This window comes from Gallus gallus, chromosome 3 (assembly GCF_016699485.2).
Source record: "Gallus gallus isolate bGalGal1 chromosome 3, bGalGal1.mat.broiler.GRCg7b, whole genome shotgun sequence".
Lineage (NCBI taxonomy): Eukaryota > Metazoa > Chordata > Aves > Galliformes > Phasianidae > Gallus > Gallus gallus.
The window spans coordinates 110,385,481-110,404,108 of NC_052534.1; the positions used below are offsets into that span (position 1 = coordinate 110,385,481).

An 18,628-nucleotide genomic window follows, 5' to 3' on the forward strand; every position below is an offset into this window, starting at 1 on the left:
TTCATGGTCAATTCTGGGGCAGAACATAGGCTGGGTGGAGCTGTATCTTTGAACAGGTGATACTACTCTTCAGCATTCAGAGAAATGGACAAAAAAGGTCTTTTCCTAAGCACATCTAGAGAAAAGAGCCTTCCCTCCCACCTTGGCACCTGTGCTGATGCCATTATGAATGCTATCTGTGGTACCAGGAGAGGAGTCATGGTCAAACAAAGCATCACTAAACCACAGCAGCTGGTCAACAGCATCCCAGGGAAGAATGGAGGAGGAGCAATAATCAGAGGGAAGTATTCACAAAGACTGTTTATCATTAAGGCACCTTAGGATGCTGTTATTCCCCTGCGATGGCTAAGAAGGTCAGGTATAAGAAGACTAATGCCAAATAGGCTTTTGGTGCCTAAAAGATAAAAGTGGCCGTGTAAAGAGATTTAACATTTACATTTACATTTAACATTCGTGATTAGCTTTGGTACTTTTAAAAATCCTAACCAGGATTTCAGCAACTAAATTCCTTTAAAAATCTGGAAGCAATTTAGTGAAAAGCAGGAAGGACCTACAGCTTTTCATTTCTAATAACCGCTTTTCTTTGTGGACTCCGTAAACACCTTGAGGACATTTCACCTGGACAGACCTATCTTTGCAAAGAGTAAATAGTGCAATGGCGCATACCAAGTCTGTTCTTATTCTAGTTTATACAATGCTAAACCCATATACAGCTCAGATAGATTGATTTAGAAAGTAAAATGGAAAGGCTTTTTCAAGTGCAAAACACCTCACAATTTCCAGCTAGCTTCTGTGCAGCCGCCAACTCCACAAGAAAGATTACACATCTGGTTCCTGCAAAGTACCTTCCTTAAATCCTCCATAGAGCAGCACATCTGACACAAAGCACGGCATGAACTGAAGCAAGGTGTCAAAAAATGTTATTTATGATTAAACCCACCAGAAAAAAGGCACCTAGGATTTTAGTCTCCTCTCAGCATTAAGCACAGAAATCCTGGCAGGGAAGGGCTGGCACCTGGCCTGCTGCATGCAATCCAGCAGAGAACTTAACACAATTTGGTCAGCAGAACAAGCGATATATGTAGACAAAAGGGAAAGAAATAGAGTCATCAATCAAAATGCTAACAGGCCTGATAGCCAGGAGCCCTGCACCTTAAGAAGTAGATGGGAACTGAGTTGGGATGAGTCGAAAGAGAGGCAGTCCTCGGAGGACCTCTCTCAGAGGGCAGCAGTCAGCACTGAGATGTGGGCATTCAATCAAATGATTCAATTCTCAGGTAATGTGGCCCGAGCAACTGACAGGGGTTTAAAATCTTCATGTAATCTCTCTGCTCTAAAAGCAGAGCCAGAGCTCTAAAAGCAGAGCCAGCTCCTTGCTCGCACTTCTTTCACTGGAAGACGGCTCATCTCTCTGAATCAGCTACCAACAATTTACTGCATTTCCCTGTATTATTCATGTGCAATGAACTAATGGTACTAACCCCACAACACATCCACACCATTGCTGTGTGCCACCTTCCCCTTGCATAAAAAGAGGCAAATGAAAATCAAAGCCACAGTGTGCTCTCTGTGGCAGGGCAGGCCTATCAGCCTTGATAGGACAGTGTGAAAGGCATGTGCTGCTAACAGCATCCTTTTTGGTAGGGGGTAGAGACTCTTTCTGCTGGGATTTTCACACAAGCATTCCCTTGTGTGGCCAGAAGACAGATGGGTGACTCAAAGTTACTGCACCTACAATTCCAAATTCCAAATTAATTTGCTAAGAGATGGAAAAGGCCAGCCAACACCTCGCCTCTTTGTTAATCGAGATCGTTTGCTGCATCTTGTTTGCTATGTTATCTGTCTAGTTTTAAATACTCCAGTTCTGCAGGTTCAGCTACTTGCCACATGAGATTGTTTTGCAGATGATTATGACCCTTTCTCGGGACCTCTATTCCAAAATGCTGTTGAGTGTTTCAATTTAAGTGCGTGTATTATTCCACTAAACAAAACGTTTGACTGCTATAACCCCCAAATTTTACAGAGGGGAAACTGGCTCTGGGACTGAGTTTTGAGCATAAGTATTCAAATATCAAAGTGATTTACCCAATCTCACAAAGGGAATCGCTGCCAAAGAAAGGAAAATTTGGTCTCCGTGTAGTTCAGCCTCACATTCAAACCACCCTCTCTCTGCTAATCCCATCCTTTCGTATTTCCTGATGCTTCCACAGTCCTAAACATGGTTAAAGACGTCCACTCCCAGCACTCAGTTACTGTCTAACCTCCATCATCACTGTACACACATATCAGAGGAGGAGAGGCTCACGAAAGCTCATTCTTAAAAACATACAGATGGGTTTTGTCAGTCTCTAGTCCTCCACTATATATTCACTTATGCATTTGCAGCCCATAAGTTCAGTAGAACTAAAGCAGATTTGCAGGACCTTCAGCAAATCCTGCCGTGAACGACTGAAACAGTATGCAGTTTGAATAAAGCATGACTGATGAAAATTACAACCAAGCCTTTCATCTCAGCAGGTTGGGGCCAGGAACTGTTAATGCTCAACATGTTTTTAATTAAAAATAATAAAAACACCCTACTGTGTGTAAACACCCAATATAAACTACTGCATTTTTTTAAAGGTGGCAGCTCTGAAACACTGTTCTTTGAGACTTGAAAATGTATGGCATGCAGACGTGGAATCATTCATGTTTGTGAACTATTAAAAGAAAGCAATTTCTTAGCATATATGTAAGGTACATAGCTCCCTAAGATTGCAGAACTGGAAGACTTTAACATGCTGTACAACATAAATTCATTATACAATCAGTCAATGGTATCCATTAAAATACTGGATTGTGACTGCATCACAGCACCAAATAGAACAAAAAGGAAAAATCACATATGTAAGAACACTCCAAATCTGGTGACAACAGCAATACCATTATGTAGTTAGAAACATGGGAGTGAAGAAATGAATTTGAACACCAAAGTTAAACAGAGGCACAACCTACCTCTCTGGTTCCTTACCAAATGTCTTAGACATAGTCATACAATCACAGAATCATAGAATTATAGACTCATAGAATGGCCTGGGTTGAAAAGGACCACAATGTTCATCTCGTTCCAACCCCCTGCTATGTGCAGGGTCGCCAACCAGCAGACCAGGCTGCCCAGAGCCACATCCAGCCTGGCCTTGAATGCCTGCAGGGATGGGGCATTCACAGCCTCCCTGGGCAACCTGTTCAGTGCGTCATCACCCTCTGGGGGAAAAACTGCCTCCTCATATCCAACCTAAACCTCCCCTGTCTCAGTTTAAAACCATTCCCCCTTGTCCTATCACTATCCCCCCTCATAAACAGCTGTTCCCCCTCCTGTTTATACGCTCCCTTCAAGTACTGGAAGGCCACAAGGTCCCCCTAGAGCCTTCTCTTCTCCAAGCTAAACAAGCCCAGTTCCCTCAACCTTTCCTCATAAGAGAGTTGCTCCAGCCCTCTGGCCATCTTAGTGGCCCTCCTCTGGACCCACTCCAACAGCTCCACATCCTTCCTGTGCTGGGGGCCCCACACCTGGACGCAGTACTGCAGATGGGGCCTCACAAGAGCTGAGTAGAGGGGGACAATGCAGCCCATTAAAAAGGGGTGGCCAGCAGGGAGAGGTCAGGAGTTTTCCTCTTCTCACGGTCTCCTCTGTCACACCAGATATCCTTAGCCTGCCTTCACATCCTGCCCCATGGTCAGCCATTCCCCATTCATCTGACAGGGGAGCTGCTGCTTTTTGGCCAAGTACAGCTGTAACCATTTGGTAAGAGACCATCAGATCCTACAGTTTTTATGTGTCACCATGAGTGGCCACATTGGACTGGGCACTCCCATATAAAAGCCTGAGGTCATCAGCTCCGTGCCGCAGCTGAAAAGGCATACTGTACCTCAGGACAATCTATATCACATTTTAGGTATGGTATAGTTTACACAGAAAGTGTAAAGTGTCCCAGGAGATGGCAGGAGGTGTGAAGGAATCTTGTGCAACTGAACCTAAGCCTGAAAGCTGGAATTTGACCAACACGTTGCCCTTCAAATCCTCACTCTCAAACAAGTAAAAAGGAGCAGAGTCTTAACAAACACACGTGCTGTAGACCTTCCCGTCTCCTTCATCCATTTTAAAAGGGGAGCTCTTTTTCCAGAGAGTGCTGGTATGGTCTGTAATCCTGAAACTAAATGTAAGATCCAGGAGAACTACTCCAGCCTACTGCAGGCATGTTCTCTGAGTGTGGTGGTTCCAAACCACTGATAAAGAGGAAATGACTCATGCCAATTACAGTAAGTCCACTTCCAGGCACCACATGGAAATCAAGTGAGATTCTCTGGGAAAGCAGCCCTGCCATAAGCAAAGCCACCTACGCTCAAAGCCTGCACGAGGGCCCTCCTCCCCTTCCCCTCCCTGCAGACACTGCCCAAAGCAGAAATTCAGCTATTCTGCTGGTGAGTTTTGGGCTGGAAATGGTACAAGCTGGGATGCCTGGCACAACTCAGACCAACTTTCAGAGCGCTCTGCCAAGACTACTGAGGCAGATCAGACATTTCTCCCTTTGCTGCAACTACTGAAGCAGCGGAAAGGTTATGCAATAAGGATATAAGTAGAAATGAGTATCTTGTTTTCTTTCCACAGAAGAGATGCTCATCCTTTTCACACACAGCTGTAATCAGAAGTAACTTTAGAAGTCAAACATTTCTGGTCCAGAAACAAAGACCACCCAACAAAAATTCACTCAGCCTCATTGTTGCTCCCAGTGGACTCCTGGAGGTGCGTGGGTCTGTGACACAAAAGGCTGTAGGAGATGAAGGTACACCATGGGGCACCTCTGACTGAGACTCTCCATCAGGCAAACAGGCACTGCTCCCTCCTGGCCTCTCCTTTCCCTCTTGCAGTGGACCGCAGGATTCCTTCCCCAGCTTTCTCCTAATTCCAGAAATGCAGTAACCTCATTAAAAGAGCTAGTTCACCTCACTTGGGCACTCGGCACACATGTGCCCTGAAGAAGTCATCCTTAAACAACCTAAATTCCTAAGCTCCCTGCAGAGCCACAACAGTAAAAGGTGGGTGCCTTGAAATCCCCCAGGGGAGATTCTGTCTACTTAAATTTAGGAGCCTAATTAGGTATAGTTAATGAATCATAATGTTACCTGAGGATTTATTCCCCTGTGTATATCTGAGTTAAAATCTTGCAAACTGCTTCACATCTTTTGCTCAGATATTTTCTTCTATCCTGAACTTTCCAAATCATGATTTGAAGCTACACAAACCTCAATTTCTAGCCAACGATGTGCTTGATCTATCCACGGGCAGTTTTCCTCCTGCTTTCACAGTCATGAAAGTTAGTTGTTCTTTCATCATCCTAAGTGTAACAACAGAATCTGAAGCATCTATTTCCAGCAACTCACAAATCTCCTGCTTGATGTGGCTTTTTGTCTTCAAAGGGCACAGTGGAAAGCATCACATGCACCAGTCTGCTCCCTACAAGCTCTATTTGGAGAGAAAAATGGATCAAAAGGAAGAAAGCCTTGTAAAAGATATCCACAGACATGAGGAGTTACGTTCATCTGGGAGTTCTCTGCTTGGAGATGAAGTCAATAGAGTTCTACACTTTCACTGGTAACACATCTTCAGGAGGATGAGACTCATGCTGAACCTTGGCCAAATTTCACTATACTTGTCTACACTCCCCATGGGATATTCTGTCAGCTGTAGGACCTCTCTGATAGCCCGGCTGTATCTGATCTCCACCAGTCCCATAGGAGACCACGACAACAACTTTATATGCCCGAGCAGCTGCAGTACATTGTAGGGAATTGAGGTGGGTATGGATCAAACTCTTACTGTCACCTCCAGCAGTTACTGTTAGAAGCATGGGTAGCTGCAATCAGCACTGCAGGAACAGAAGCCAGACTCAGAACTCACATACGGAGGTAACTCTGACAAATAAAGCAACCTTCCCCCATTGAAATTCTGAGCACGATCAGAATCTGCCCATTCAATTACATAGCCTCAATTCCACAAATGGCAGCATTCCTCTGGCCCCCTCCGTTCCCTGTCTGGACATCATCTTTCACACACGTTCACTGACACTTTGCAAACCAGCCCACTCACATATGGATCTCTTAGGTGCTACAGAGAACTGTTGGTCTCTTCGAGGAGAATTTTATTATGGACTGAAGTTTTGTGCAATGCTCTACATATATCCACTCCACTTCTGAACAGGCTCTAAAATGAAGCCCTGTGGAACCCCACTCGTGACTAGTTATCATTTTAATTTTAATCAACAATTTCACACTGCAAGAAAGGCTTTCCAATTGTAAATGACTTTTGTTTTTGACTTATTTAGGCTGTGGACCTTGGCAGAAAGTCTTCTGCACAGCTTATCTATTTTTCAGGAAAATATGTGACACAATATGTGGCTCCCAGGGGAATGCTGACAGGACAGCAAGCACTGTGTACTCAAGTGTGGCTGATTCAGAACCAGGGCGTTGCTCGTGTGAAGAACTGTTTGCCAGTGATGGCGGGGAGTCTTTGTGCTGAGGAAGCCAACACATATGCAACGTGTTTGCAAGTTATCAGGCACCAAAGATACAAGGATATCCAATATGAAGCAAGAAGAGTGTGATGGAGTGAAGGACAGAGCTTCACAGAATCCATGTCAACCTCCACCAGGGATGGCAGGAAATTAGGACAGGAATCCCTGAAGGACAGGAAGTTACCAGTAAAGACATCCACAGCTACAAATACTTGAACAGGGGGTAAGAAGCCTCACGCTTCAGCATCTGATCCAACCACTCGCCTGGTACAACTCAACCCATTAAATTCCAGTAGGTAGGAATATAATTCCTCCTCTGAGATTACTGAGCAAAATGGACATTTGGGGGATATTCTTTGACTATCTCTGAAGCAGTATCACCCATACTGGAGTCCACAGACCACTGGTGACCTGTAAGGCATCAGAGAAGTGATCTAGAAAACAACTAATCAGGAAAACAAAACAAAAAAAAGAACAATCAACAGCATTTCCCCAGACATTCCCACTTAGTTTGTTGGAGTGCAGTTAGCAGGCACAGGCAGGAAATGTTTTCCATTTGTTCTCATCTAATTAAAAATGTTTGTAATTATAGCAGTAAGCATTTAAAAGGAGATTATAAACAGGAGGGGAATCAACTTATTACAAGGGTGATAGGGCAAGGGGGAATGGTTTGAAGTTGAAGGAGGGAAAGTTTAGGTTGGGTGCCAGGGGGAAGTTCTTTACTAGGAGAGTGGTGAGGTGCTGGAACAGCTGCCCAGAGAGGCTGTGGATGCCCCGTCCATCCCTGGAGGTGTTCAAGGCCAGGTTGGATGGGGCCCTGGGCAGCCTAGGCTGCTATGAAATGTGGTGGTTGGTGGCCCTGCCTGTGGGGGAGAGGTTGGAGCTTCATGATCCTTGAGGTCCCTTCCAACCCAAGCCATTCTATGATTCAGTCAGGCTATGCCCTCTAAAAAACGTCTATTTATCTAAGTGCTACTTATCTGGCAATACATGCTTAGTCCTTTATGAGTTCATCAGCTTTTCCTGCCAGTAATCAAACAGCAGAGAACTAGACAAGATTTTTACAAAAAGATAATGATGCCTTAATAACAAGGCCTGAGAAATGTCCAGAGAGCAGCTGGTAAGCTCTGTCAATAAAGGTTAATTTGTCACATGGGGCAATTCCCAGGATCTCACAAGATGCCCAAGCTGGGAACCTTGCAGAAGGGAAGCTTATCAAGAGAACTGGAATAAGAATTAAAAGTGAAATAAGTGATATAAGGAGTCTACAGCGCTAAATGCCCTTCAGTTATATATAGATGAATGCAAATTAATATTTACTGAACCTAAATGCAGTCGAGTTGAAGATACTATGCTTGATGCAGCCTCTGTTGCACAGATGTGGCTTATATGAGAAGCCAGACTACACAAACAAATTCAAAACCCAAGGATCTGAGAGCAAAGCGGCAGAAGTGTTTTTTAATGCAAATCCTCTAATTTGTACAGTCACAACTTGCAGGATATCTCCTTTTGGGGATGAGATTTCCTAATCCCAGTGGAAATTTTGAGGATAAACACTATAGATGTTTTTAAATTATGAGAGCATTAAACCTCCCATTTTTCTTAAACAAGTACATTTAAGTAGTAGAACTCCCTAATGCACAGCACTGGCCTTAAGTTATCCGGTTTTTAGACTGTGAAAAGTTCTTTCTATGTTTTTTGCATTAGGTTTTTTTTCTGGTAGGAAAACACATAGCATGCATCCTCTTGCATCCATGCATATCCTGAGGGAGCAGTAAGGACAGCGTGCTCAAGAGTTACAAGTGCTACTGCAAGTAACTGCCAGCTTTCTGAACAGTAAATTACAGTCACTTTCTTGCCAACCCATAAAAGCAGACACACACCATGGAAAACAATGCCAGGGTTTTGTTTTAGCTTAGTGATGTTACTGAGCACTTACCCCACGCTCTTATACAACCTGCCCTGCAGTCACTTCCACCAAGAGTAATCCGCGAGCACCAAAAAGCTGTGGGAATGTGCAGTGCTGCTTGTGGCAGCTTTCTAGTACTTAGTAATGATTTTTTAAAGCAAACATGGGGTTTCAAAAGCTAAATGTTTGTTTCTATTAGGCTTCATGAGATGTTTAGTGAGGAAGATATTTCAGAGCTCTAGCTTGCTCTTTTCCACCTCCATACTCCAGCAACTAGGATTAATTTACGTGGAAATCCCTTTCTCAAGCAATACCCGGATCCACACCACCTAGCTGAAGACACTTTACTGGAGTGAGATGAGTGGATAATTAATCTTTCCATCAATTATACAGGCGGGCTGTCTGGTCTCCCAGTTTAACCATTTCAGTCAAATGTCTGCAGTCGTGAGACTGAGGCTTTGCAAGAGATGCGAGTACACAAGTTATATGTATCATATACATACAGGTGTAGGACATAACTGGGGAAAAGGCTTCTCTCATTTTTTCCAGTGTTGACAGAGCTAAAGAATGCTCAGTTGAGTCCTGCCCACCAATGAGTGGAGAAAATATTCCAGGACTAACTGGGACTCCCTTGAGACCTCTCTAAGGGATGAGCAGGTCTGACACATCCCAACTATCTGTAATGCTTGAGTCACTGGAAAATCTTCATCCTGTTGCCATCTTAGCTAAGCCTCAGGGTGGTCATTCTGGGAAGGTCAGCAGCACTTCCTTTTTCATGGTCTTTGCCAAACACAGTCCAGTTTAGGTCTGTTTGGGTAGCAAGGTCTGTTAATTCCATCTCTCCTACTTCACCTTTCAAAATGATTGAATAAAAAGGGTAAATGGAGATGCATCCTTGCATTTCCTAGGAAATACAGATAGCTAACTCACAGCAAAGGAGCCATGAGGCCTCCAGTGTACTCACTGCATGATGTATCACCTCTATTTTTAGGTTTCCTTTAGGGAACCCTTGAAAATATTTCAGACTTTAACACATGCCTTTGTTGCCACTAACTTGAACTTCAAGCAGATCCTTTATCTGGCACACACTCAATTTAAGTTGCTGCTTCTTTCAAGTGGAAATTAATGCTCTGTATCACACTGTGTGTTTGTTCCCTCCACTGAATATCCCACTAACTCTGATACTTTAGCATCAGATGAAAGGATTAATCCAACACAAAGATCCAGTGAACATCTTTTGAACAAGCAAACCTTTAACAAGCACATTTCTAAGAGGTCATATGGACAGGGATGGTTTACGAGATCCTGTAAGCATTAAGGAAGCTCATATAGTCCCACCCAAGTATTACTGTCCCATGCTGGGATGACCACAGTTTATACCAGCTCAGAGACTGCTCCTCTCTACAGTGACACATGCTGCAGGACTTTCTCAGCTCACAAACAAAAGTGGCAGGTCCTCCAAGGGAAAAATTAATCCTTATTAATTCAACTGCTTAGGATACAATCTACCTCACAGCCTGCTCAGGTTATAGCAACAAGCTGTTATTAACTGCAGTTCCAGTAACCATCCACATTACTTCAAATCTAAAGTAATCCACCTTAATTACCTTAACACTAATAACTGCTTGGGATCATAACAGTTGGAGGAGAAAAATACCTGTTAACTTGTTGACTGCCAGATACAGACTGCTGATAGGAGATATATCTGATACTGAAGTATTGAAGTTGACCTCAGCCTGGCAGGAGAGGGCTGTGATTCGTGCCCATGACTTCTAGGAACTGCAAGAGTGCAAACAAGTGATTGAGCAGAGATCAAAGCATTAGCTATTTGACAAGAATAAGGCAGTGTTCATCTCTGGTTCACTCTCATGTAAACCTCCTTTCCAATTTCCTCCCAGTTCAGCAAGAACTTCAGCAAGTCCCATACAGAAATCTGTTCCATTGCCACCTTGCTTACTCCTGTGCCACCCAACTAAAACTACTGCTGTGGCGGAGAGTGAGAATTAGCCTAGGATTCTGCTTAGTCAGAGCTTTGTATCTTTGAGTTGCTTCAGACTTTTCTCTGAAAAACAGAGAACCTATCTGAAACAATCTATTAAAAAATCTTGCATGAAGGCTATTTTCTTCATCGTTGAGCAAATAATTCACTTCAGAGGACGGCGCATCGTGAAAGAGACACACTTTAATTAAAAACACAGTATATAGAAGAAACACTGCCTTTGTGTTTGTACAACCATTTGTGCCAAGAACTGCCTGCACAATTTGCCAGGAACAACATATGCTCTGAAGATACACAGGTGCTGACTTGATGCCAGGCTTTACGGAGCTGGAAATGAAAATTGATCATTAGTCTACTTTCCATACGATTGGCTGACAAAAGGGATGCGATATCTACAACACAATTTTCAAACTGCATTAAACGAAACATATGAGTGGTAACTGAAGTATTATTCACAAAATTCTTCTACCAAGGGAATCACGGCACACTGCAGTGCTGTGTCTTACAGCAGTCCTTGAAGTTATACAGGATGGTACAGTTTGCACCAGTTTGGTGATGGCAGATCTACACGGGGGTACACTGAGACATGGACTACCCCCAAATTTCTGCTGATCTTCAGAAAGCAGAAAGGATTCTTTTCCCTCAACAAGGGCCTGATGTCATCTGAAGGTATGCATTGTTTACCTTCCTCTGAAATATGACACATTAAGTATACACAATCCAATAATCCAATCCAATAATACAACATAGCCTGCAGATAGCTGCAAGCTAAAACACCTGGCAAACAGAGAAAGAAGGAAGCCAGGATCTGGAGATGAATTCCAGCACAGGATGGATGAGCCTAACCTTGCTGGCAGGCCCTGACCTTCATGAAAGGTACCCAAAGTGATGAGGAAATGCAAAAAGGGAAATGTGTGAGGTCCTTCTGGTTTTCCATTTAAACCTACAACAATTTTCTGATAGATAAAATCAAGATTGGCTAATCTTTGGAACCATCAGAAAGACACAAAAGAGCATTAGCCTCCCCTTTTGTATATTCTGGGAGAAATAAACTGTGGTTACAGGAATACTAGGAAATTAAACATGTCATTAACCAGGAACAGTCTGGCAATTTTTGTGCTATTCAACTCTCTTAGCACTCAAAATAATGGCTCCATCCAAAAAGCCCACTGGATATAGCATATGCCCAAGTTCACCTCCAAGGTGTGTCAGGAATGGGCAATACCAAATACTGCACCTGCAACTTCACAAGGTGGTGGATCAGATTCCAGTGGCAGGAATTCCTGGGCTTTGGCACTATTTTTATTTTGCTCACCAGTACAGACATACCCCAGTAAGTCCAGATGTCCAATGCAGAAGGCTAAGTAGCTGGGTTGGCTTGTGAGGTCATGGCTGTTCCTTGGGACTCAAAGCACCTGGGACAAAGAATCACAGCTCCATAGCAATGTAAAAGACATTATGTTGATGACCTGGAGATGTGCCAGGCCAAGAAAGATCTTCTCTCTATCCCTAGTAAAGGAACCAAAGTCAACTCTTTGAAAGGGTAGATAACAGCAGGACAAGAGGAAATGGTTTGAAGTTGAAGGAGGGAAAGTTTAGGTTGGGTGCCAGGGGGAAGTTCTTTCCTATGAGAGTGGTGAGGTGCTGAACAGCTGCCCAGAGAAGCTGTGGATGCCCCGTCCATCCCTGGAGGTGTTCAAGGCCAGGTTGGATGGGGCCCTGGGCAGCCTGGGCTGGTATGAAATGTGGAGGTTGGTGGCCCTGCCTGTGGCGGGGGGTTGGAGCTTCATGATCCTTGAGGTCCCTTCCAACACAGGCCATTCTGTGATTGCAATTGCAAAACCAGGAATAGCCCTGAAGGGCAGCACACAGACCCAAGGCCATGACACATATTCAGCTATGCTCCATTTGAATGGACAGCCCTTCAGCAATACTAAATAACAAAATCCTCCATGGGTAAAGAAGACAGTTGAAAATATTTGAAAATATTTGCTTAGCCTCCCCTGAGCTGTCCCTGCATATGTGCTCCAGCCATGCCAGCAACACTGAACCTCATTTATACAGAGGTACCCGTCTGACAGACCATCCGTGATGCACCACCTGCCCTTGTGGAGCAGTACACATCCCCTCAGGGCAGCATGGACAGCAGCACTCAGCCTCCACCATAACAGAGAATGAGCTCCATCAGCCCTAGCTGAACACTCTTATCAAACTAACTTATTAGCACGGTATAGAGCTGCTACTGCCCAGAGACAGGAAGGAAATATATTACTGTTATCTCCTCCTTTGCCTTTAAACACAAAGAACAAAAAGAATGTGTTAGAGAATCCAGCAGGGTATGTGACTCTGAAAGGATATTAAGTCAAAGGGAAGTCTTTGACTTCATCTTTCTGTATTTTAATTAAATGATGGAAGTGACAGAAAGCTAAAAGGGATGATGGATATGCAACTAATCTCCCCCGTGTTCTTGGACTTCTAAAACTTCTCCTTAAATACCATTACAACCTCTGGGTCACATTGCAGCAGAACTGAAGTCTTAAGCCACGCTTGTGTCAATCATTTGACTGATGAGCAATCCAACGACTGTTGCTCCAGCCATGGCTGTTCTGTAACTAACTGCACAGACATAAGACAGCTTCCTACCCTCATTCCCCAACCATGAACACCTAAGCAAGTCTTCGGAGCCACACCTGTATGCAATTAATCACAATTATATTCTTGAAGAAGTATGATACTATAGTCTGATATTAAAACTCTTCTTACCTTCTCAACGTGACAAACTAAAAAATAGAAATCCAGTTTCTAAGGGAATTCCCTAATACAAGCACCGGGCTGTTTAAAGGAGTACATCTCTTGCATGTTTTGAATGTATTTATTTCCTTGGTTCTTTGTCAGTATTTATCAAGATTTTCCTAAAAAGACCCTGAATGCACTACCAGGAAAATCATCAGAAGAAACAGCCCAAGAGAAAGAAAGAACCAATCACTGCAGGAGGGATGAGCTGTACCTCCCCATTTCCACTAAAGTGATCAACAGCCAGAAATTTACAAGCATTCCACATCTCTTGAGACAGAAACCTTCCACTCAATTTAAAACCAGGTACTTCCCTACCAGGGCTGTCCTCCCGGATCCAGCTCCAACTCCAACTCCAACTCTGGAGAGTACAGATTCCTCACAGAAATAATTATTAATGGAACACCTGCCCCAGGACACCTTAATGCAGAGCTCAATAAGAGGTCTTCCACTGGTTTCTGATAGTGGTGGCACATTCACACAGGTGGACACGAGCCACCATGAAAAACAAACTGTAAGGAAAGAGAATAAAAGCTGGCTGTGCAATTTGTTCTGAAGCCAGCATTCTATCCCCTTTGTGCTGTTCTTCATCCTTCACCCTAATTGCAGCGAAGAGCTGAAAAATGTCACCAATAAATATGAGGCTCAGTCAAACAAAGCTCCCATACTGTTTGATTAACAATCACTTTCCTCTTACAAACACAGAGAAAATTAAAAGCAGTTGTGTCATTCTGCACTCATAGTGTGGAAGTAACCGCTGTGGAATTGGAATACAGTTAGCTGAGGTTTCTGAGCGCCAGTCCGGCATACGTCAGACCATGTCTTGGCCTCTTGGGAGGAACGGCTGGACACAGAAATTGCTCTTTTCCCTGCACAGACACAACCAGACAGCCGGCCATACAGCAGGCATCAACACAGTCTGGTATTCATGTACACCTGGATGTCAGTCAACTAGTATGCAGGAAAGGCAAAAAATGATGTCTGAAAGATTAATCGTGTCAAATGATTGTGCTGACCCATAATTATGGGTCATAATTATGAACGACACCAATGGGAAGACTTGTTGGCTGTCACAGTTCACCTACCAAAGACATAATGAACAATACCTGTATCCTGGGACGGCACGACTCTCATACACAGAGGTGGTTCTCCAAAACAAGCTCAGGACAGGCAGGTGACATACAGGAGGCTTGCATGGCCTGGTCTGCATCATTTCAGCAGGAAATCTACCTCAGGCTGCACAGCTGTCAGTTTCACCACCTCACTTATAAAGGAAGGACCAGAGAAGCCACATCTGCCAAGCGCTGAAGGCAATATACACTTTCGAGACCATTCCTCTGGGTCTGCCTACAGCAGACTTGAATAGTATAGCCAAGGATATAATCCACTGACATAAAAAAAGAAGCAAATATGATTTTCGTATTAGATTCAAATATGCCAGTGCCACGCAAGTATTATTATCAAAACTGATTGAATTAAAGTCATCTTCTGTCAAGGAAAAAACATTTCCTTTTAAAGTCCTCAAACAGTCTCATCCACTGCTGACAATTACCATCTGTTTCTCTGCAAAAATAAGCCAACAAAACATTTCCCAGGCAGAACAGTACATTAAGTACATGGGCATGTTCAGCCCAGCCCTCAGGCCTTCGGGGGCATTGGGCTCACCACAAGCCCCACCAGCTTTCATAGGAGAACAAAACATGAGAGAGATGGGCTTAGAGCAGGCAGCCGGCCTGTCTCAGTGCTGCAAACTGACTGAGTGGATCAGAGCACACGCAGATTTTGTCATGAGTTTAGAAGCAGGTTTGAATACCTATAGTTTTCTGGTGAAAGTCACTAGTCACTGCAACAGTACAGGTTTCGCCCTCCAGGACCTGACTCCAGAGCATCCTACAGAGCTGATCTACAAGGTCCTACGAGCACTGAGCTCCATGGCACTGGTGTTGCAGGTCCACAAGCTATATTGCTTTCTGTAAAGTATGGAAGCCCAGGGCATTGATCCATACCATTACCTGTACTCCAGATGCTCACATCGTCCTCAGTAGAGTTTTAGGCAGTGCCAGCTAGCACTCCCTGGACCACGGCTGGGTACAGCCTGGATCACTGCCCACAGGCAGTTGGTATGCATGACTGACATGTTTTGGAGAAAAAAACATCTGGCTAGATGCAGGTCCTGCTGTACTGCTTGCACATTTTATTTCCCACTATAAGTGCAGCAGTGCTCAGAGCAGTGCCCTCTCACCACCTTTCCTTAACACCTAACTCAAGAATTCTGGTAAGGAACAAAGTCCCCCTGTGCACATGGCCTTACCTTTCCATTTGCACAAGAGAGAATAAGCCGAAGTCGGAGTGGATTTAAATCAGCCTGAGAAATCTGGCACAGTCCTGCGCTGCAGATTGAAGCCAGCTGGATAGTAAGGCTTTCCACTCCACACTCTGCATGCACAGCCAAAAATCACATGTGGGTAGCATCACCAAAAAACAAACACCTTCTCCTGTCCTGCCTCAAGTTTTGTGTGAAAACAAATGATGGTCTTCACAGTTGGAAAACTCACATTTCAAGGCTTTTTCATGCTTTGGGAAAAAATAATCTAAAGTGAAAGGAGCAGCATTAGTTTCTGGCAGTCCAAGCAGAGGTTCAGTGGTATACAGTCAGCAAAGTATGGCAAGTCCAGGCTCTATGATCCACACATCATGTGGTTTTACGCAAGTCAGTAGATCAGCCCGAAGCAACTGCAAAATAAAGCTGAGTGTCACAGAGCAAATAGGGCTATAAACAACTCAGCGAAGTTGTCCAGTCTGTCCTTCTGGTCCTGCAGCACAATCCAAACCAGCCTGCTCTTAGACACTCCTGATGACCCAGAGCCCGCTATTTACCATTCAGTGGCTTCCCATACTTCTCTCTTTTCACCACTGTAATATTCTTCTGATGGTAGAACCCAAGTTTCCTTTGCTACAGTTTACATTCTTAATCTCCAACATGAAGGTTAAGAATAGCAGTTCTCCCCATCTCTGCCACAGCCTTCTCTATGTCCCTGAAAACTACTCACCTACTCCCATCCAAGTCTTCTTTCATTTAAGTTAAACACCCTCACACTGTTCCAAAAGGCAGAAACCAGGATGAAGTCATACCTAAAGCCACATTAATGCAGCCTATGAGCGTCCCTGCTCCAAAATGCTCATAACTGACAGGGAGAAGGAAAAAGAAAGCAAAAAGGTCAAAGAAAAAGGTAATTCTTATTTTAAAAGTAGAAACTTGTGGTTATTCTTTTTAAGAACTACTACAGCTTCAACGGAGTGGGCTTAACACCTAACAAAACTATCACATGTGAAAATGTGCCTATTTCTGCCTCCCCTGAGCTGCTAGATACGCTGTTCTAAAATACAACATGTAGATGTGTGTGTTGGGACAAAGCTGGGAAACACCAATCAGATTCCTCAAATATCCCTGCAATCTCAAAACGATTCTTCCTTGTAGAGGAAGCACTGATGAGTAACGATATTTCCAAAGTCCTCCATATTTTTTGTACAGGAGCTTGAAACAAAATGATAATTACTTGCTTGAAAGAGTTTCACGCATCCTACCTTGCAGGGCAAACCTGAAGAATGAACACGAGCTGAAACGAACTGACACATCACATTTACTGTACCTAAGACAGAGACTGCAATAATTGCAAAGGTAATGCTGATGAACCTAAAAAAAGTCACAGAAAACAGAATACATCTAAATAAAATGTAGACATTGCAGACTGATTTCGTGTCAGAGTGGGATATGAGGATGGAGTTAACAACAATTAAAAATGTTGGTCCTCAAACAACCCCACAGAAAGCAATAAATCTTGGATTGTTCAGACATAAAACATATCCTGCAACTGAAAAATCTGTGTGGGGGCAGCTGTTATCTACTGATTGCCTCAGCATGCTCAGGTGGACGACCTCAGTCCATTCCTGCACACGTAACTATAGCATCTAACTATCAGCACATTTAGCAGGGCAGGAGTCAAGTCAAACTGCCTTTGTAGTAGGTAAAACTACAGCACAAGGAGGAGGAAAGGGCAGCTCCACAAATCAGCCCAACTGACTCGTTGAAACAGACTTTTGCAAAGGCAACTGCACCTGAAGGATGGAGGAGCTGTCATGTACTGGAAGCAGCAGTACTGAAAAGTGATGTAGAGGTCACAGCGGGTAAAAAATACGCCGTGTGCTGTTCTGACTGTGGAATATCACTTAGATGTATAAAAGAGAGGAGGATTTTAGGGACAGGACGTTACCTCTCCTGTGTGGTACAGCTGAGACTGAAACTGGAATATCACGTATAATTCAGGCAGTCCATTTGTATTAACATGGAAAAAAGATGAAATAAGAAACAGAGAAGCAGAGGAATGATACAGTCAAATAATGCTTCATGCTGGAAAGCTGGAGATGTATGATGTTTAGTAAATCAACACAGACACTGTGAAAGATGTCTTGACCTTATGTATAAAGAAACCACACGCTTCCACCGAATGCTTCAGCTCAGCAAGAACTGCCTGCTGGACAAATCCCAGACGAGAGAAACAGTGCAGGTCCTTCACAGCCCAAGTGGCTGATATTCACTGTCATTGCCATGAGTGACTTGTCCTCCTTATGAGGTCTCCAAATCAGGCCTGGACCTCCAGGTGGGATGTGTTTATTGTAATGAGCTTAGTATAAAAGCAACTGGATAAGATGTCATAACATGTATTAGATCATGTTGGCTGATCCAATGGTCCCTTCTGGCTTTTAAATTTGGTGAGTGAACTCATGACCTTTATAAAACCCTGACTGCATTGGATATTTAGATGTACGTGTAATGAGTTTCCCATCGTGCTAAAGCAGGCATCTTCAACTCTGTTTCTAGGACTGACTTCACGTTGTCATAAACATCGCCCATATGCTATATGATCAGATGCTGTATTATTGTTATTGAGTTTAATTTGCACACTAAAATAATATTGCTTTCAGTCTCAGTCCCATCACACTCCCTTTTTTTCCTGCCAAACCTGGAGCCCCTTTGCAAGAAGCATGGTTTCACTGTACCTGGCTCTGTAACTGCTTTGGCTGTTGGCATTCTCAATGCTGTAAATCATACACTTGGGAGAAAAAAAAACCATAAACCACCATAACTGAGATAAAAAAAGGCTATACTCACCTGATCATAAATAGTAATAAATATTAAGCAGGTAATGGAATATATTATATATAATCCTCTTTCTAAGATTAGCTGTTAAGACCCTTGAAATTGAATACAGGCATTTTGCACGTTTATTTTATGATGATGCTCTTTTCTCCTAATCCCTGCCTCCATTTGTCCCACAGAGACATCATACAAGTTAGCATGCCTTATCCTGCTGCATT

The 18,628-nt window shown here is 43.5% G+C and overlaps 1 protein-coding gene across 8 annotated transcripts in view; it reads right to left on the bottom strand.

Moving 5' to 3' along the window:
• The window catches only part of EVA1A (eva-1 homolog A, regulator of programmed cell death), a 194,737-nt gene that overhangs the window by 15,732 nt on the left and 160,377 nt on the right, over positions 1–18,628 (bottom strand). Inside the window, exon 2 of one of the 8 annotated variants that reach the window (XM_046939292.1) lies at positions 10,118–10,239. The exons of 6 other annotated variants lie outside the window; for them this stretch is intronic. The gene's annotated coding sequence lies outside the window, so the exon portion shown is untranslated. Of the gene's footprint in view, positions 1–10,117; positions 10,240–18,628 lie in introns of those variants that run through there. One more of the 8 variants, XM_040698624.2, reaches the window with a different exon arrangement.